The 18,318-nt window shown below is 48.4% G+C and overlaps 2 non-coding genes across 2 annotated transcripts; both read left to right on the top strand.

The window, feature by feature from the left end:
• Positions 1–11,648: 11,648 nt before the first annotated feature.
• On the top strand, positions 11,649–11,720 carry trnap-agg (transfer RNA proline (anticodon AGG)). Its single transcript has one exon. It is a non-coding gene; the product is annotated as a tRNA-Pro (tRNA).
• A 2,117-nt stretch (positions 11,721–13,837) lies between these two features.
• Positions 13,838–13,909, top strand: trnap-agg (transfer RNA proline (anticodon AGG)). Its single transcript has one exon. It is a non-coding gene; the product is annotated as a tRNA-Pro (tRNA).
• Positions 13,910–18,318: the final 4,409 nt, after the last annotated feature.

Genomic DNA, 18,318 nt, shown 5'->3' with positions numbered 1-18,318 from the left:
CAAATTTCTTGACTTATTTCTGAATGTGAATGTTCTTTAGAAAAGGGATGCGGCGTTGCTTCTCGCCCGTGTAAAGGACACACATTCCAGAAGTGGTTATGAGCGAACCGTTGCCGCAAGTGTTTGAAAAGAGCAAGAGAGGAAGCAGCCCTGCCCCGTGTGAGGATCAAACTCAGGCCCTTCAGAAAACGAGACTGACGCACTACCAATTACGCCAACAAGCCCAGCTGCAGTACACACACTGGAAAGTTTGCCTCACATGGATTTCAGTCGCCCGTTCCCTAATCTTTAGACGCCCTCTGCTGAATGTTGCATTTGCCTTTTGATCTCACCGATACATTTTTGGTCTGTTTCTGTTGCGAGTTCGTCTTTCAGATCTCACCTAGCACAAGTCTCTGTGGCTGAAGTGGCCTCTCTGTTTCAGCATCGTGCCCTCACTCAGCCATTTAAAATGTCACTCGGACATCTGACATGCTGACATGAAATGTCAAGAGAGAGGGGCGGAGTGACGCTTAAGCCGGAGAGAAGATGAAAAGGGGGCGTGGCTGCGAAACGCTTGACAGCTGCACGATGCTCTCCATGTAAGGCGGGACCACAGGCTAAAGGACACCTTTCGGCACATCAAGCTCTAAGCATACACCTGGAGGATGCGGGAATTGATCCTGCTACCTCGCACATGCAAAGCAAGCGCTGTACCATACAAGCCAACCCCCCTCGCTGGGACTTATGCCTCGGCGTCACCTAGTGCCGCTTGTTCCCCTCTTACCGGGCACAGTTCACTGCCCTTCGTCTGCAAGGCAGTCGTGTAATTGCGGCTTTCTTGACTTATTGATGAAGGTCTGACTGGACGAGCGAATGGCGCCTCTCCCCCATCCTCAAGCTCACTGACAGATTGAAATGGAAAGTGCTGCTGTGGCTCGTTGGTCTAGTGGTATGGTTCTTGCTTAGGGTGCGAGAGGTCCCGGGTTCAACTCCTGGACGAGACCTCGTGTGCTCTTTTCCTCCTCTTCCACAAGACTGGGAACTGATATCCACATCACTTCGCAGCGTCTGCTTATGGCAAATAATGGAATGTGACTAATGACTGAACGAGCCTGGTGAATTCTCATCACGTGGCACAATGAGAGCTTGCAGTCAGCTGTCCAAGGCGGCAACCTCATTGCTCGTTCAAAAGAACACGTACTGAAAACTCATCACCACTGTGTCGTAGATGAGCACCGCGATCGCTTGTCATGCGTCCTTACTTGGGAAATGCAGAAGCAAAAACTGCCCTCTCTCAGCCACCGAAACGTGTGTGGCTCGCCTTGTGCTCTCTGCGCCTTGCATATTTGTGGAGCTGTCTGCTCTTCTTTCTGTTGAAGTAATCAAGTTACGGGGCGTCCTGCAGCCTATGATGTTCTCACTGAGAGCTTTCAAGATTTGAAGGAAAACTACGAGCTTGATGGCTCAAGTCGAACGAATGTGATTGTTAAGCAATCGATGATCAAAAGCACATCTTCTAACAATTCGTGAGAGTATTTTCAGCACTGTTTTCACTCGGATATACTTTTCACTTGCTAAGCTGACAAATTGGACGAGAAAATGCCGGAGACGCACTCAGTGCAGACTGAGGTTGGGAAGGAGGTGTGACCCTTCAATGCTTGACAACTGAAGGACATTCTCTCCGCAACAGAGGAGCACCTGTCAGAAGTCGCAGAGGCTAAATGAGAGCACCAGGCTTCCGGAGATCCAAACTCAGACCTGGAGGATGCGGGCATCGATCCCGCTACCTCTTGCATGCTAAGCGAGCGCTCTACCATTTGAGCTAATCCCCCTTGCTTCAGGCTTCTCGGCATCATGTCTTACCGCCTCTGCCCCTCTTACCGGGCACCGCCCACTGCCCTTGGTCTGCAAGGCAGTCCTTTCAAGTGAGATGACGACGCTGGGACCTTCGTTGCCTATTCTACGAGCTGAACTTTTGTGCTCATCAATTCAACGCTCTTTCCATCAACTCATCTTGTCTTTTGACGCTTCGTGTTTTGCGCTCCTTTGACTATCGGCATATCGGGTGACTGCAAACACTGAAGTTCTTGCTTACGGAGTGTGGAACATTGTTTTCAAGTGATCGCTGTTCTGTCATGTTGACGCCGAGTGAATCTTTCTTTGGCAACATGGGCAGGCTGACAGCAGTGCGAGCGAAAGTAATGGCAAATTTCTTGACTTATTTCTGAATGTGAATGTTCTTTAGAAAAGGGATGCGGCGTTGCTTCTCGCCCGTGTAAAGGACACGCATTCCAGACGTGGTTATGAGCGAACCGTTGCCGCAAGTGTTTGAAAAGAGCAAGAGAGGAAGCAGCCCTGCCCCGTGTGAGGATCAAACTCAGGCCCTTCAGATGACGAGACTGACGCACTACCAATTACGCCAACAAGCCCAGCTGCAGTACACACACCGGAAAGTTTGCCTCACATGGATTTCAGTCGCCCGTTCCCTAATCTTTAGACGCCCTCTGCTGAATGTTGCATTTGCCTTTTGATCTCACCGATACATTTTTGGTCTGTTTCTGTTGCGAGTCCGTCTTTCAGATCTCACCTAGCACAAGTCTCTGTGGCTGAAGTGGCCTCTCTGCTTCAGCATCGTGCCCTCACTCAGCCATTAAAAATGTCACTCGGACTTCTGACATGCTGACATGAAATGTCAAGAGAGAGGGGCGGAGTGACGCTTAAGCCAGAGAGAAGATGAAAAGGGGGCGTGGCTGCGAAACGCTTGACAGCTGCACGATGCTCTCCATGCAAGGCGGGACCACAGGCTAAAGGACACCTTTTGGCACATCAAGCTCTAAGCATACACCTGGAGGATGCGGGAATTGATCCTGCTACCGCGCACATGCAAAGCAAGCGCTGTACCATACAAGCCAACCCCCCTCGCTAGGACTGATGCCTCGGCGTCACCTAATGCCGCTTGTTCCCCTCTTACCGGGCACAGTTCACTGCCCTTCGTCTGCAAGGCAGTCGTGTAATTGCGGCTTTCTTGACTTATTGATGAAGGTCTGACTGGACGAGCGAATGGCGCCTCTCCCCCATCCTCAAGCTCGCTGACAGATTGAAATGGAAAGTGCTGCTGTGGCTCGTTGGTCTAGTGGTATGATTCTTGCTTAGGGTGCGAGAGGTCCCGGGTTCAACTCCTGGACGAGCCCTCGTGTGCTCTTTTCCTCCTCTTCCACAAGACTGGGAACTGATATCCACATCACTTCGCAGCGTCTGCTTATGGCAAATAATGGAATGTGACTAATGACTGAACGAGCCTGGTGAATTCTCATCACGTGGCACAATGAGAGCTTGCAGTCAGCTGTCCAAGGCGGCAACCTCATTGCTCGTTCAAAAGAACACGTACTGAAAACTCATCACCACTGTGTCGTAGATGAGCACCGCGATCGCTTGTTGTCATGCGTCCTTACTTGGGAAATGCAGAAGCAAAAACTGCCCTCTCTCAGCCACCGAAACGTGTGTGGCTCGCCTTGTGCTCTTTGCGCCTTGCATATTTGTCGAGCTGTCTGCTCTTCTTTCTGTTGAAGTAATCGAGTTACGGGGCGTCCTGCAGCCTATGATGTTCTCACTGAGAGCTTTCAAGATTTGAAGGAAAACTACGAGCTTGATGGCTCAAGTCGAACGAATGTGATTGTTAAGCAATCGATGATCAAAAGCACGTCTTCTAACAATTCGTGAGAGTATTTTCAGCACTGTTTTCACTCGGATATACTTTTCACTTGCTAAGCTGACAAATTGGACGAGAAAATGCCGGAGACGCACTCAGTGCAGACTGAGGTTGGGAATTAGGTGTGACCCTTCAATGCTTGACAACTGAAGGACATTCTCTCCGCAACAGAGGAGCACCTGTCAGAAGTCGCAGAGGCTAAATGAGAGCACCAGGCTTCCGGAGATCCAAACTCAGACCTGGAGGATGCGGGCATCGATCCCGCTACTTCTTGCATGCTAAGCGAGCGCTCTACCATTTGAGCTAATCCCCCTCGCTTCATGCTTCTCGGCATCATGTCTTACCGCCTCTGCCCCTCTTACCGGGCACCGCCCACTGCCCTTGGTCTGCAAGGCAGTCCTTTCAAGTGCGATGACGACGCTGAGACCTTCGTTGCCTATTGTACGAGCTGAACTTTTGTGCTCATCAATTCAACGCTCTTTCCACCAACTCATCTTGTCTTTTGACACTTCGTGTTTTGCGCTCCTTTGACTATCAGCATATCGGGTGACTGCAAACACTGAAGTTCTTGCTTACGGAGTGTGGAACATTGTTTTCAAGTGATCGCTGTTCTGTCATGTTGACGCCGAGTGAATCTTTCTTTGGCAACATGGGCAGGCTGACAGCAGTGCGAGCGAAAGTAATGGCAAATTTCTTGACTTATTTCTGAATGTGAATGTTCTTTAGAAAAGGGATGCGGCGTTGCTTCTCGCCCGTGTAAAGGTTGTAGTGGAAATCTAATGAGTTAATTGATTCTTAAAAATGTAGAGAGCTTTACAAAGAAATATATTGGTGCTTTTAGATAATATTTCAAGGATATAACTGCTATGCTACAGTACGTGCAGAATTTTAGAAAACAGTTCGTCAACAAAGTACACTGTTTAGGTTAGTTTAGAAGACAATGTACCAAAATAATATATGCTGTCTGGGTCATTAGAATTAGCTGAAAGTAACTGATAAGCTTTGAATAACAAATCTAGTTTTCTTCTCTCGCTCTATGATGTAATCTGTTTTCTCTTAGAGAAAGGGGAAGTTTTAGAAGGGACCAAGTGCTGAACTTTTTTACAGCGCAACGTCTTATAAAAACCCTGTACTGCTTGTAACAAATTGAGTCTCTGATGCACTTTGCGAAGTGGCAGCAGGGCTCCCAATATTGCAATATTGAAATAAAGACCTTACTCAGGTGAGAACTCTCTCTTGTGGCTTCCTTGATAGTTAAATTTCCATGACAATTTGGGGGCTCGTCCGGGATCACAAACCTGAACGCGAACGGCTGCTGAAACTGCATCCGGACCCGGACAACTTTAGCAAATTGGACGAACCTCGGAGGATAAACTGTTTATCCTTCCAGAGACGCGTCTGGAGAATTGGCAGCTGTCTGACGTCAGTAAGTGATCCTTAAAAATTAATAGTTTGAGAAGCGAGCCACAGGGGTGTTCTCACGCGGGTTTGATGAGTCTGGGACTCATATAAAGAACTTATCTTAACACAGACATGTGGTTTTTGCTCTGCGGAGTAGTTAATGTGATAAGGTTCTAAGTAAGGCACCGATCGGTAAAAATGGGAAATTAAAATTCAGAGACGAAAATGGGACCGCGCAGTCCAGCAAAAGTACATGTACGACAAATTCGGAGAAACAATTATAGCCTGGGTTAGGGAAAAAAATTATGTTCATGAACTGTAAAGCTAGGGTAATAGGTGTAAGGGAACTTGCACATAATTTATATATGATAATTAGGCCATTGTTTCTCATTTCACCTCTGACGGCCACGACCACACTAATCTCTCCGTCTGTGTTCTCAAAGACGGTTTTCCGAACTCATACATCAGAAAGACCACCGAAACTAAAATTATTCTGCAGTTAGGATCGCACATTCTCCCTTCCCTTAACGACAGATTACTGTTCTTTTAAATTTTCTCCATTCATTGGAAGTTTCATTTCACACCTCTCTGCACCCATTCTGACTTCACACCTCTTGATTGGCCTCTCTTTCTGTCCCCTGCTCCCGCCTCTCACTCCTCCTCCCTCCCAACCTTTGTTCTCCCGCTACTTTACCTTTGCCTACTGCCCTGTCTCTCTCACACCTGAAGAAGGCTCCACGGCCGAAACGTTGTGTTCTCTTTCTTCTTTTTTTCAGCATGGAATAAACCTATTACTTGTTCCTATGATAATTAGGGGCCCATAACTATGAAGGATCTTTGTAAGTGAATCAGAATGGACAGAGGAAAGTTGAATTAGGAAAAAGAAGTTTCCTGAAGAAGGGGAAACTTAGAAGAGAAGGAGAAGAAATGAAAGAAAATGAATTGGAAAACTTATTTAATGGAAAGAGGAATCACAGAAATAATGGGAAGCTTAAAAAAAGACTAGTCTTGAAACTAAAGAACAGCAAACTGCAGCTAAAGTCATGGCCATGCGTACTAAAAAGAAAAAGTCTCCACCGAAATTAGAAAGCGGTCCGGAGCCACTTGTTTGTGAAATACCAATGTGCACTTTTTCAGGTCCAGAAGGAACTCCAGCATATGTACAGTACATTGACATTGGTCTCCTAGTGAATTATTTGCATTAGTTAAGTCTTTTCCTTAATTGCCTGATGATCGTAAAGAATTTAGAAGAAAGGCAAGCGCCTTGTTCTTGATTGTCTTAAGCCTAATTACAGTGACATAACCTTGTTGCTAGATCATATTGTTCCTAAAGGTTTACAACGTCCTCTAAAAAGGAGGAGGCAGATTGGCGGATACGTGACCCAAATGATGAAGAAGTATCCATCTAAATTAAACCACACGGACATGGGGAGGAAAAGTTAGGCGGCCGCTTCTAAAAAGAGGTAAGGACTCCTCTTTTCTAAAAAGTCCCTTGTCCTCTCCATGTTGCTGTGGTGGGTTCAGGGTTTTCCTGAAGCTGAAGCGAGTACAACAGAAAAATGAGTTAATGGTGTATGTGTTTTAGATGCCTGTTTTGTGAAGGTGGGGTAGAAAAGGAGGGATTGCTGAAGGAATACCATCTCGCCCTGCCCGTGCGAAAAAATCCAGGTGTTGCATCCTGGTACACGACTGCAGTACGGCTGAAGGTAGCAACTAGAACTGTACTCGAGGAAGAGACGAAAATGGTAACTCGATTCAACTGTGTGTTTAAAGCCAGGATTTGGAACCTGGTCCGTGTTCCCGAATTGTGATAGTTCGTCAGTTTGTCTCGACTGGGGGATTCCGCGGGGCGCGTGGGAGACGTGAAAATGGTTTGGTGTGAAGGGAAAAAAAAGTTTGATTAATCCAAAGTGAAACTTAAAAGAAATATTGACTGTCAGACGGAATTTAGGCTGAACAGGAATGTAGAAAAGTGTATGAACCTTTGGATAAAAATATTTAGAGGAATATTTGAGAATTCAACAGAATATCATAGATGAGACGCAAAAATCCCTGATGGAAAAGCTAAAAGCAATGGCTGAACGAAACGAAGTTGTATATGTAGAAAAAGAGAAAGCAAAAGAAGAAATAGAATGCCTTAAGAGAGAATCTGGGAGAAGGGTGGGAATTAGTGTGGAGATTTTTGAAAGAGCATTACGCACCGAAAACTGATTAGAGAAAAGTAACAGCATGTCAGCAGAAGGAAGTGAGGATGTTTTCAGATTTTACAGAAAGGTTTATAGCTTTATGGATAGTATACTCGGGGTTAGCCGATGAAAAGGAAGTGAATGAAGATACTTCCACAGTAATAAAACAAATTTACTTGAGTGGGTTAAAACCTGATGTTGCCAAGAATGTGCAACTATGCTTTCCTGATATTACGAACAGAGACAGATGTGATTTAATAACTCGCGAAGCATGCATGCAGAAGTGCGAGCGCTGCAAATGGGTGGTAAAAAGACTCCCAAGGAGGAGAAAAGGGAGCCGCCAGTTTGTCGAAATTATTGTGCGACTTTAATGTTATACCAAGATATAAAACCTCAAAGACAAAACTACTAATAAGCTGGTGTGCAGTTACTAAAAAAAAAATGTGTTTTTTGGAGAAATTGTAAGAAAGAGGCTTGATTTCACAATTAAAGAACTTGTCAGAAGCTGAAACGAGAGCCGTGTGTGAACTAACAGTTTTAATCTAGTAAACCCCTCTGTAGCCTTCCTAAATTTATCTCAGGATTTAAATAAAAGTGAAATAATCTTACAGTGTGCAGTAACTGTGGGGCACAGGAGCACAGCTGTCCTGTTTTTAGACTAAAACAGCATAAAGATGTGATATAACGTTTTCTAACGGATAACAGGAGGCTACAGGAGAAGGAGTGCAAGGGTTGTGTTTAAAGCAAATATAAGCTGTCACAGTCTGCTTGGGTAAAGATGTACAGTTTCAACTACTGATGTGGGTGGGGGACACCCCAGACCTATTTTAGGCCCAGACTGCAGCATTTTATAAGGAATTACTGCATGAAATAGCATTTATGTAAACTAACTCAATAGAGTTATGTGATATTGTGATTGTTTTACCTAATGAGGGAATCCATAAGGCCGGGCTACTCCAAGTATTGGATCTTGAGAGGAAAAAAAGGAGTATAAAACCAACTACAAGATAAAGCCAGGGTGAATGCCTTCTCAGAACGAGCTTGTCTAGTGACGTACTGGTTTGAGGGGGGTAGTGCAGTCTAAAGACAAAATTGCCTTGACCCCTGCAGCAGAAACCGTTTTTGATGTTTTGAAACAAGCTTTCTTGCAGGCACTGGCCCTGGACTGGATTCCCTCAGACGGATCATCTGTATGTAATCTGTCTGTAAGTGAAAGAAATGGGTCGTGAGCTGTTGTGCTGGTGCAGGAGCATGGAGATAGGCATCGTCTGGTGGGTTATTATTATTCAGGACCCCTTGATGCGGTGGCCAAGGGGCCGTGTTTATGTGTTGTGCAGGCTACCTGCCTGGCTGTATAAACTGTGAATAATCTGGTGTAGAACTAGCAGACCGAATGAAAAGATTTAATTGAAACTTGTAAACAAACGAACTGAGCAAAGAGCAGGAGTGATGTCTCCACAAGGATAGATGGGGATCACCTGCTTGGGACTGATGTGCACAGCCTTTTTCCTTTTTATGTGGAAGCCTGTCACCACCCAGAAAGAGGAAGAATCTAAACGCGAAGCCTCTTTGTATACAAACTGGCTGAATGAAACTGATAATGAGGGGGATATGAGTAATTTGTGGTACAAATTTATAAATCATACTGTAAAGTTAAAGAAATTTAATGCATCTTGTTATGTATGTGCTTTAATGCCTCATTCTACAGCCTCACCCATGCAACTTTTCCCCCGACCAGTTGATAGTCACATTTCTGAATGCATAAGTCTAGTGGCAGGATTTCCAAAGCCAGATCCTAGATCTTTTCCCACCTTCACCATAACGTATTTGACCTACTCAAAGGGGCATCCATATGCAGCCGGCCTGAAGATAAATAAGTCTACTACAGTAGCATTAGGCTTCGTTTCTCCCAGAGACCCAGCAGTGCATTTTGCTATTCACTTCAATGTTACCAGTAAAAAAGCAGAATGTCCTCCTTTGTGGGATTACCTAAAGAATCACATTACCTGGACTGATTCTCCTGTTAAAATAGCAGTTTACCTGCCTTCTAAGGTTAATCACTCTTATTGCTATGAGAATAAAGGTCGTGGCCCCTCAGTAGGAAGAACAGGAGGCTGTAGCGCCACGGTTACTAACCATACTTTATCTAATGGAACTATGGTTTTGATGGATTGGTATTGGCAATGTGGTACAAAAGTTTATGATAGCCTTCCTCCCCAGTGGAGAGGAGTGTGTGCTCTAGTCACGCTACACCACTCCATTCTCATTGTCCCAGTAAACTCTTACTTGTTAAATTCAATGAAGCCCCTTCAGAGGGAGTCAAGGGTTAAACGCGCTCTCAGTTGGGCTGACAGATATGGTCCAGATATTTCTAAAGTACCAGAAGACCATAGACTATTTACTGCAGCTGAAATGATTTTTTCCTCAGGACTGAGTATTCAGGCAGTAGCTAATGCCTGCTGGTTACAAATTACTCGCTATGAAATGTACTCGTTTATTAACATCACGTTAGAAGGCTTAGACGCTATCAAACAAGAATTAAGGGGAGTTAGATTAATGGCACTTCAGAACAGGTTCATGCTGGACCTACAAAATGCAGCATCTGGAGGAGTCTGTGCTTTAATAGGAGACTCCTGTTGCACATTTATTCCAGCAAATGACAATGATTACGGAAATCTTACGCTTGCTATTCAACATTTGAAAGAACTGAGACACAAGGTGGACAAAGAAAGAGGCATTAAAGATACACCTGCTTTTCTCTCTTGGTTAGAATCACTGTTTGGGCCGGGGGGAATGTTTCTTTTCAAGTTACTAACACCGATTATAGTAGCTGTGATACTTGTCTTCCTGTTTTTGTGTTGCTGTTCGACTTGTATTATTCCAATGCTTCGAAATATGATAATGAATATGTTTGCGCATCAGTATGTTCTGATAAAAACGGTAGAATCTGAAGTATGGGAGCCTCCTGGGAGTCCATATGAAGAATCTAACTTTTAATCATTTTCAAGAATAAAAAGGAGGGAATTGTAGTGGAAATCTAATGAGTTAATTGATTCTTAAAAATGTAGAGAGCTTTACAAAAAAATATATTGGTGCTTTTAGATAATATTTCAAGGATATAACTGCTATGCTACAGTACGTGCAGAATTTTAGAAAACAGTTCGTCAACAAAGTACACTGTTTAGGTTAGTTTAGAAGACAATGTACCAAAATAATATATGCTGTCTGGGTCATTAGAATTAGCTGAAAGTAACTGATAAGCTTTGAATAACAAATCTAGTTTTCTTCTCTCGCTCTATGATGTAATCTGTTTTCTCTTAGAGAAAGGGGAAGTTTTAGAAGGGACCAAGTGCTGAACTTTTTTACAGCGCAACGTCTTATAAAAACCCTGTACTGCTTGTAACAAATTGAGTCTCTGATGCACTTTGCGAAGTGGCAGCAGGGCTCCCAATATTGCAATATTGAAATAAAGACCTTACTCAGGTGAGAACTCTCTCTTGTGGCTTCCTTGATAGTTAAATTTCCATGACAAGGTCACGCATTCCAGACGTGGTTATGAGCGAACAGTTGCCGCAAGTGTTTGAAAAGAGCAAGAGAGGAAGCAGCCCTGCCCCGTGTGAGGATCAAACTCAGGCCCTTCAGATGACGAGACTGACGCACTACCAATTACGCCAACAAGCCCAGCTGCAGTACACACACCGGAAAGTTTGCCTCACATGGATTTCAGTCGCCCGTTCCCTAATCTTTAGACGCCCTCTGCTGAATGTTGCATTTGCCTTTTGATCTCACCGATACATTTTTGGTCTGTTTCTGTTGCGAGTCCGTCTTTCAGATCTCACCTAGCACAAGTCTCTGTGGCTGAAGTGGCCTCTCTGCTTCAGCATCGTGCCCTCACTCAGCCATTAAAAATGTCACTCGGACTTCTGACATGCTGACATGAAATGTCAAGAGAGAGGGGCGGAGTGACGCTTAAGCCAGAGAGAAGATGAAAAGGGGGCGTGGCTGCGAAACGCTTGACAGCTGCACGATGCTCTCCATGTAAGGCGGGACCACAGGCTAAAGGACACCTTTCGGCACATCAAGCTCTAAGCACACACCTGGAGGATGCGGGAATTGATCCTGCTATCTCCCACATGCAAAGCAAGCGCTGTACCATACAAGCCAACCCCCCTCGCTGGGACTTATGCCTCGGCGTCACCTAGTGCCGCTTGTTCCCCTCTTACCGGGCACAGTTCACTGCCCTTCGTCTGCAAGGCAGTCGTGTAATTGCAGCTTTCTTGACTTATTGATGAAGGTCTGACTGGACGAGCGAATGGCGCCTCTCCCCATCCTCAAGCTCGCTGACAGATTGAAATGGAAAGTGCTGCTGTGGCTCGTTGGTCTAGTGGTATGATTCTTGCTTAGGGTGCGAGAGGTCCCGGGTTCAACTCCCGGACGAGCCCTCATGTGCTCTTTTCCTCCTCTTCCACAAGACTGGGAACTGATATCCACATCACTTCGCAGCGTCTGCTTATGGCAAACGATGGAATGTGACTAATGACTGAACGAGCCTGGTGAATTCTCATCACGTGGCACAATGAGAGCGTGCAGTCAGCTGTCCAAGGCGGCAACCTCATTGCTCGTTCAAAAGAACACGTACTGAAAACTCATCACCACTGTGTCGTAGATGAGCACCGTGATCGCTTGTTGTCATGCGTCCTTACTTGGGAAATGCAGAAGCAAAAACTGCCCTCTCTCAGCCACCGAAACGTGTGCGGCTCGCCTTGCGCTCTCTGCGCCTCTCATATTTGTCGAGCTGTCTGCTCTTCTTTCTGTTGAAGTAATCAAGTTATGGGGCGTCCTGCAGCCTATGATGTTCTCACTGAGAGCTTTCAAGATTTGAAGGAAAACTACGAGCTTGATGGCTCAAGTCGAACGAATGTGATTGTTAAGCAATCGATGATCAAAAGCACGTCTTCTAACAATTCGTGAGAGTATTATCAGCACTGTTTTCACTCGGATATACTTTTCACTTGCTAAGCTGACAAATTGGACGAGAAAATGCCGGAGACGCACTCAGTGCAGACTGAGGTTGGGAAGGAGGTGTGGCCCTTCAACGCTTGACAACTGAAGGACATTCTCTCCGCAACGGAGGAGCACCTGTCAGAAGTCGCAGAAGCTAAACAAGAGCACCGGGCTTCCGGAGATCCAAACTCAGACCTGGAGGATGCGGGCATCGATCCCGCTACCTCTTGCATGCTAAGTGAGCGCTCTACCATTTCAGCTAATCCCCCTCGCTTCATGCGTCTCGGCATCATGTCTTACCGCCTCTGCCCCTCTTACCGGGCACCGCCCACTGCCCTTGGTCTGCAAGGCAGTCCTTTCAAGTGCGATGACGACGCTGAGACCTTCGTTGCCTATTGTACGAGCTGAACTTTTGTGCTCATCAATTCAACGCTCTTTCCATCCACTCATCTTGTCTTTTGACGCTTCGTGTTTTGCGCTCCTTTGACTATCGGCATATCGGGTGACTGCAAACACTGAAGTTCTTGCTTACGGAGTGTGGAACATTGTTTTCAAGTGATCGCTGTTCTGTCATGTTGACGCCGAGTGAATCTTTCTTTGGCAACATGGGCAGGCTGACAGCAGTGCGAGCGAAAGTAATGGCAAATTTCTTGACTTATTTCTGAATGTGAATGTTCTTTAGAAAAGGGATGCGGCGTTGCTTCTCGCCCGTGTAAAGGTCACGCATTCCAGACGTGGTTATGAGCGAACAGTTGCCGCAAGTGTTTGAAAAGAGCAAGAGAGGAAGCAGCCCTGCCCCGTGTGAGGATCAAACTCAGGCCCTTCAGATGACGAGACTGACGCACTACCAATTACGCCAACAAGCCCAGCTGCAGTACACACACCGGAAAGTTTGCCTCACATGGATTTCAGTCGCCCGTTCCCTAATCTTTAGACGCCCTCTGCTGAATGTTGCATTTGCCTTTTGATCTCACCGATACATTTTTGGTCTGTTTCTGTTGCGAGTCCGTCTTTCAGATCTCACCTAGCACAAGTCTCTGTGGCTGAAGTGGCCTCTCTGCTTCAGCATCGTGCCCTCACTCAGCCATTAAAAATGTCACTCAGACTTCTGACATGCTGACATGAAATGTCAAGAGAGAGGGGCGGAGTGACGCTTAAGCCAGAGAGAAGATGAAAAGGGGGCGTGGCTGCGAAACGCTTGACAGCTGCACGATGCTCTCCATGTAAGGCGGGACCACAGGCTAAAGGACACCTTTCGGCACATCAAGCTCTAAGCACACACCTGGAGGATGCGGGAATTGATCCTGCTATCTCCCACATGCAAAGCAAGCGCTGTACCATACAAGCCAACCCCCCTCGCTGGGACTTATGCCTCGGCGTCACCTAGTGCCGCTTGTTCCCCTCTTACCGGGCACAGTTCACTGCCCTTCGTCTGCAAGGCAGTCGTGTAATTGCAGCTTTCTTGACTTATTGATGAAGGTCTGACTGGACGAGCGAATGGCGCCTCTCCCCATCCTCAAGCTCGCTGACAGATTGAAATGGAAAGTGCTGCTGTGGCTCGTTGGTCTAGTGGTATGATTCTCGCTTAGGGTGCGAGAGGTCCCGGGTTCAACTCCCGGACGAGCCCTTGTGTGCTCTTTTCCTCCTCTTCCACAAGACTGGGAACTGATATCCACATCACTTCGCAGCGTCTGCTTATGGCAAACGATGGAATGTGACTAATGACTGAACGAGCCTGGTGAATTCTCATCACGTGGCACAATGAGAGCGTGCAGTCAGCTGTCCAAGGCGGCAACCTCATTGCTCGTTCAAAAGAACACGTACTGAAAACTCATCACCACTGTGTCGTAGATGAGCACCGCGATCGCTTGTTGTCATGCGTCCTTACTTGGGAAATGCAGAAGCAAAAACTGCCCTCTCTCAGCCACCGAAACGTGTGCGGCTCGCCTTGCGCTCTCTGCGCCTCACATATTTGTCGAGCTGTCTGCTCTTCTTTCTGTTGAAGTAATCAAGTTACGGGGCGTCCTGCAGCCTATGATGTTCTCACTGAGAGCTTTCAAGATTTGAAGGAAAACTACGAGCTTGATAAAAGAATCAATTTAAATGTTTCTTGAAAAACGGATCCTTCTAAATATCGGAAGTCCAACGTCTCATGGAAACTGTCTGTGTAACGGTCTAACGTGATAACGTGATAACCACTACACTCTGGAAACGGTGGGAAATTGTGCCCAGTGTCCCAGTGCTGAGCTACGCCAATGCTATTCAGGGGCTATTCAGGGGCCAATGCTATTCGATGTGAATTGAATGCTATTCAACTCGCCAATGCTATTCAGGGGTGGAAAAGGGTGGAGCCGTGTGTGTCTTTTGTTCAAAGACACCCCCATCTCAGAGCCGGAAGTACAGGCCTTCCTCTCGCAGGTCCACAAAGATGTTATTTTTTAAGAAGATCCTGCGAAAGTCGGCCATCCGCCTCTCAGCCCTGCAGTAGGCCAGGCTGAGAGAGAAGCAGTCCTTCACCCTGGCAATGCACAGCCTGACAAGGTCTGGCTTCAGGCCATTGTACATCATGAGGTTCCTCCTCTCCCAGACAGCTGTCCTCGTTAGGCTGAGGAGGAGGTTCACTAAAATGGCGTTAACCCCCCTCTCAGACCCGCGGTACCCAAAGAGGAACAGCTCTTTCCAGGGCACCCCGTCAAGAACAGCTCCTCGAACAGAGCGAAACAGGCCATCCAGCAGATCCGTCAAGTACGCCCTGGCTCGAGCTGGGGGAAGATCTTACCCCAGAACACCTCTGAGACCGGCACTCTGAAGCGTTTCGCCACCATCAGCCTGTAGAACATGCTGGTGGTGAACCCCAGGAGGTCCACCCCACGGTCCCCCCACTTCACCCTCAGCTCCGGCCAGGCCGGGCCTGCTGCCCCGTCTTGTAGATGGAGCTTCTCCAGCCAACTGTCCGGGAGACCGAGTTTGAGCTGCTCGTAATCCTGACGGATCTTACTGACAGGCAGCTCGTCATCGACCTCTCGCACAGCGTCGACAATAGCCTGGGTGGGCAGAAATCCGTCCTTTACTTCATAAAGAAGATCCTTGACCTTGGATATGCCAGCCTCGTAGAGCTGCCTGTTCCATCGAGACACCAGCAGGGGGTCGAGGAACAGAGGCTGTTCCAGAATCTGGGCCCGGGTCTCCGGCGTGTAGGAGACATGCTGGGACATGAACTACCCCCTCGCCAGCAGGACCTCCCTGTAAAAGGAGGGCAGATGTTTTATCAACCCCGGAGTCAGCCTCACCAGGAGAGTCTCCTGCCCCAAGCCCCCGCAAGTCTCGAGGTAGCTTCCCATACCAATCTTCCAAATGCTGACATTATCCAGGTCAAGGAACTTCTTCACTACTTTCAGCCTAAAGCTTTTCAGATTCAGGCCTACATCACACAGCTTCAGCCCACCCCTGGAGATTTTCCCAATGAGGGTGTCATGAGTGACCCGCGGAGGCTTCCCCTCCCACACGAATCCCACCACCAGTTGCCTAATCTCATTCTCTACCCGTTCAGGAAGAGGCATCACAGACAGTGGGTACCACAAGAGGGACAGGCACAGTGTGTTAACGAGCAGGACCCTTCCCTTCAGGGTCAGGGACCTGTGTCTCCACCGATTTAATTTGCCCTCATCTTAATGAGCTTCTCCTTCCACAGGAGAAGCCCAGTGGCCTGCTCATCAGCGTTAATGTAGATGCCAAGGACCTTCAGGTGACCCGTCTCAACCCTGAAAGGGTAACCGAAGAGCGGGGCAAGGTCTGCCCTCCCCACCGGCATGACCTCAGACTTCTCCAAGTTTACCTTGGCGCCCGAGGCAGCGCAGTAGGCCTGCACCACCTCTAAAATGGCCGAGATCTCCGCCACCTCTGCCAACGTCAGTCTGGTGTCGTCAGCATATTGGTAGATCAACGAGGTGGCGGTGCCCCCAGGCAAGGTCACTGGAAAGAAGCTCGTGAGGGAACCATTCACCTTGACACAGCTCACGATCCCCTTGTACACGAGCCTCACCCAGGAGATGAAGGCCTCGCCGAAGCCAAAGCTCTTCAAGACCTCAAACAGGAAGGAATGCTCCACCCTGTCGAAGGCCTTCTCCTGGTCCAGTTTCAGGACGTATCCACCCCTCGGCTGCTCCCGCATAAGGTCCACAACATCTCTGATGGAGCACACCGTGTCCGCGATGTCTCTCCACTTGACGCAGTAGGTCTGCGAAGGCGACAGGATCCTGGGCAGAACCTTCCCGAGCCTGAGGGAGAGAACACGAGTTAGTATCTTATAGTCTGTGTTCAACAGACTGATCGGGCGAAAGTTTTTCAAAAGGGAGGGATCCCCCTGCTTTTTGTAGACAAGAGAGATCACCCCCCTTCTCATAGATGGGGTCAGAGCGCCGGTCCTGGCAATCTCCTGGAACACCTCCAGAAGGAGGGGCCCCAGGGACTGCTGAAAGTGTCTGTAGAGCTCGGAGGAGAGCCCGTCCCACCCTGGGCTCTTGTTAGGAGACGAGCCCCGAAGTGCTTCAAGCACTTCCTCCAAGCTCAGCGCACTGTCACAGAGCTCACGATCGCTCTGTGACAGGCAGGTACTCACCCTGGCCAGCATGGCCCGGGTCTGCTGCTCATCCACCACTTCGGCCAGAACAAGGCGCTATAAAAAGAAAACACCTCATTCCTAACGGCCTCGGGGGCAGAGAGCCGCACACCGTCCTCTCCCACCAGCTCCTCGATGAAGGAGCTGCGCTGCCTCTCCTGCTCCAGGCCGAAAAAGAACCTCGTGCTCTTCTCGCCCTTGGCAAGATACTGGGCTCTGCTGCGCACCCTGGCTCCTCTCCACTTCTCCTCCTCCAGGGCTTGCAGCTCACCCCTCAGCTCCAGCAAGAGCTCGCAGCCCCCGCCGTGATCTGCCAGGAGCCCGAGTTCTGAGGTGATCCGAGCCCGAAGCTGTCTCTCCCGCCTGGCCTTCTCCCGCCCCCGGTACAGGCCATACTAGATACTGAACTCTTTGATGGCGTACTTGAGATTATCCCACCAGACCAGCTTTTCTGACCTATACAGGGGACACTGCAGCTGCTGCCGGATAAGGTCTTCTATGCCCTGACAGAATGAAGCCTTCCCAGGAGCGCCTTATTAAAGCACCAGAGGCCGGGGCACCGGTCCTCCTGTGCCCCTGCTAGAGAAAAGTGAAGCACAGCATGGTCGCTCAGGGTCATGAACACATAGCGCATCTGGCTCAGGCACGGGAAGAGACTCATGTGCCCCTGCAACAGGTCGATCCGGCTCTGTCTCAAGACACCTTCGACGACCTGCCGCCGAGAAAAGTCCCTCCGCGCACACTAAGCCTGACGCCACGCATCCACGAACCAGTGAGCTTCCTCACTGCGCTCCAGGAAGCTGCGAGCAGCACTGCTCAAAGGTCATCCCAACCGCGACATCGAGCGCACTCAGTGCACAGTTAAAATCTCCGACGACCAGCCCTGGCTGCTGAAAGCAGCTCGCCTCCAGCTGCTTGAAGAAGGCGAGCCGCTCAGCTTCCCCATTGGGGGCGTAGATGTTGCTCAGCAGCACGGACTGTCCAGGAAACCCAAGACAGACCTGCAGGAGCTGGCCCTACGTGTCGCGGTGCAGGAGCCTTACGCTCTCGTACACTCCCCTCCTCACCAGCACAGCCACCCCCCTCCTGCACAGGCCGGAGGCGTTGCTGTAAAACAGCTCCCCGTCCCACTGTGCTCGCACCTTCCGGACACACTCCTCGTCCCAGAAGGTCTCCTGGAGGCAGACAACATCCATCCGCCCCAGCAGAGCTAACACTGCCCCGAGCTTCGCTCTGTCCCTCAGCCCGTTGGCATTTAAAGAGGCGAAAGATGCCATCACGTATATGGCCATAAGAGTGAAGTTAATTCTCCGGTCCTCACAACAGTTTCCCCGCCCTTTCTGCCACATTCTCATTGCCAACACTTGCTGCTTCCTCCCCACCTCCTGTCTCCGCCATCGCAGAGACATCAAGGATGG

This window comes from Lepisosteus platostomus, chromosome 5 (assembly GCF_059453375.1).
Source record: "Lepisosteus platostomus isolate fLepPlt1 chromosome 5, fLepPlt1.hap1, whole genome shotgun sequence".
Classification (NCBI taxonomy): domain Eukaryota; kingdom Metazoa; phylum Chordata; class Actinopteri; order Semionotiformes; family Lepisosteidae; genus Lepisosteus; species Lepisosteus platostomus.
This window is presented reverse-complemented; position numbering and strand designations above follow the sequence as displayed.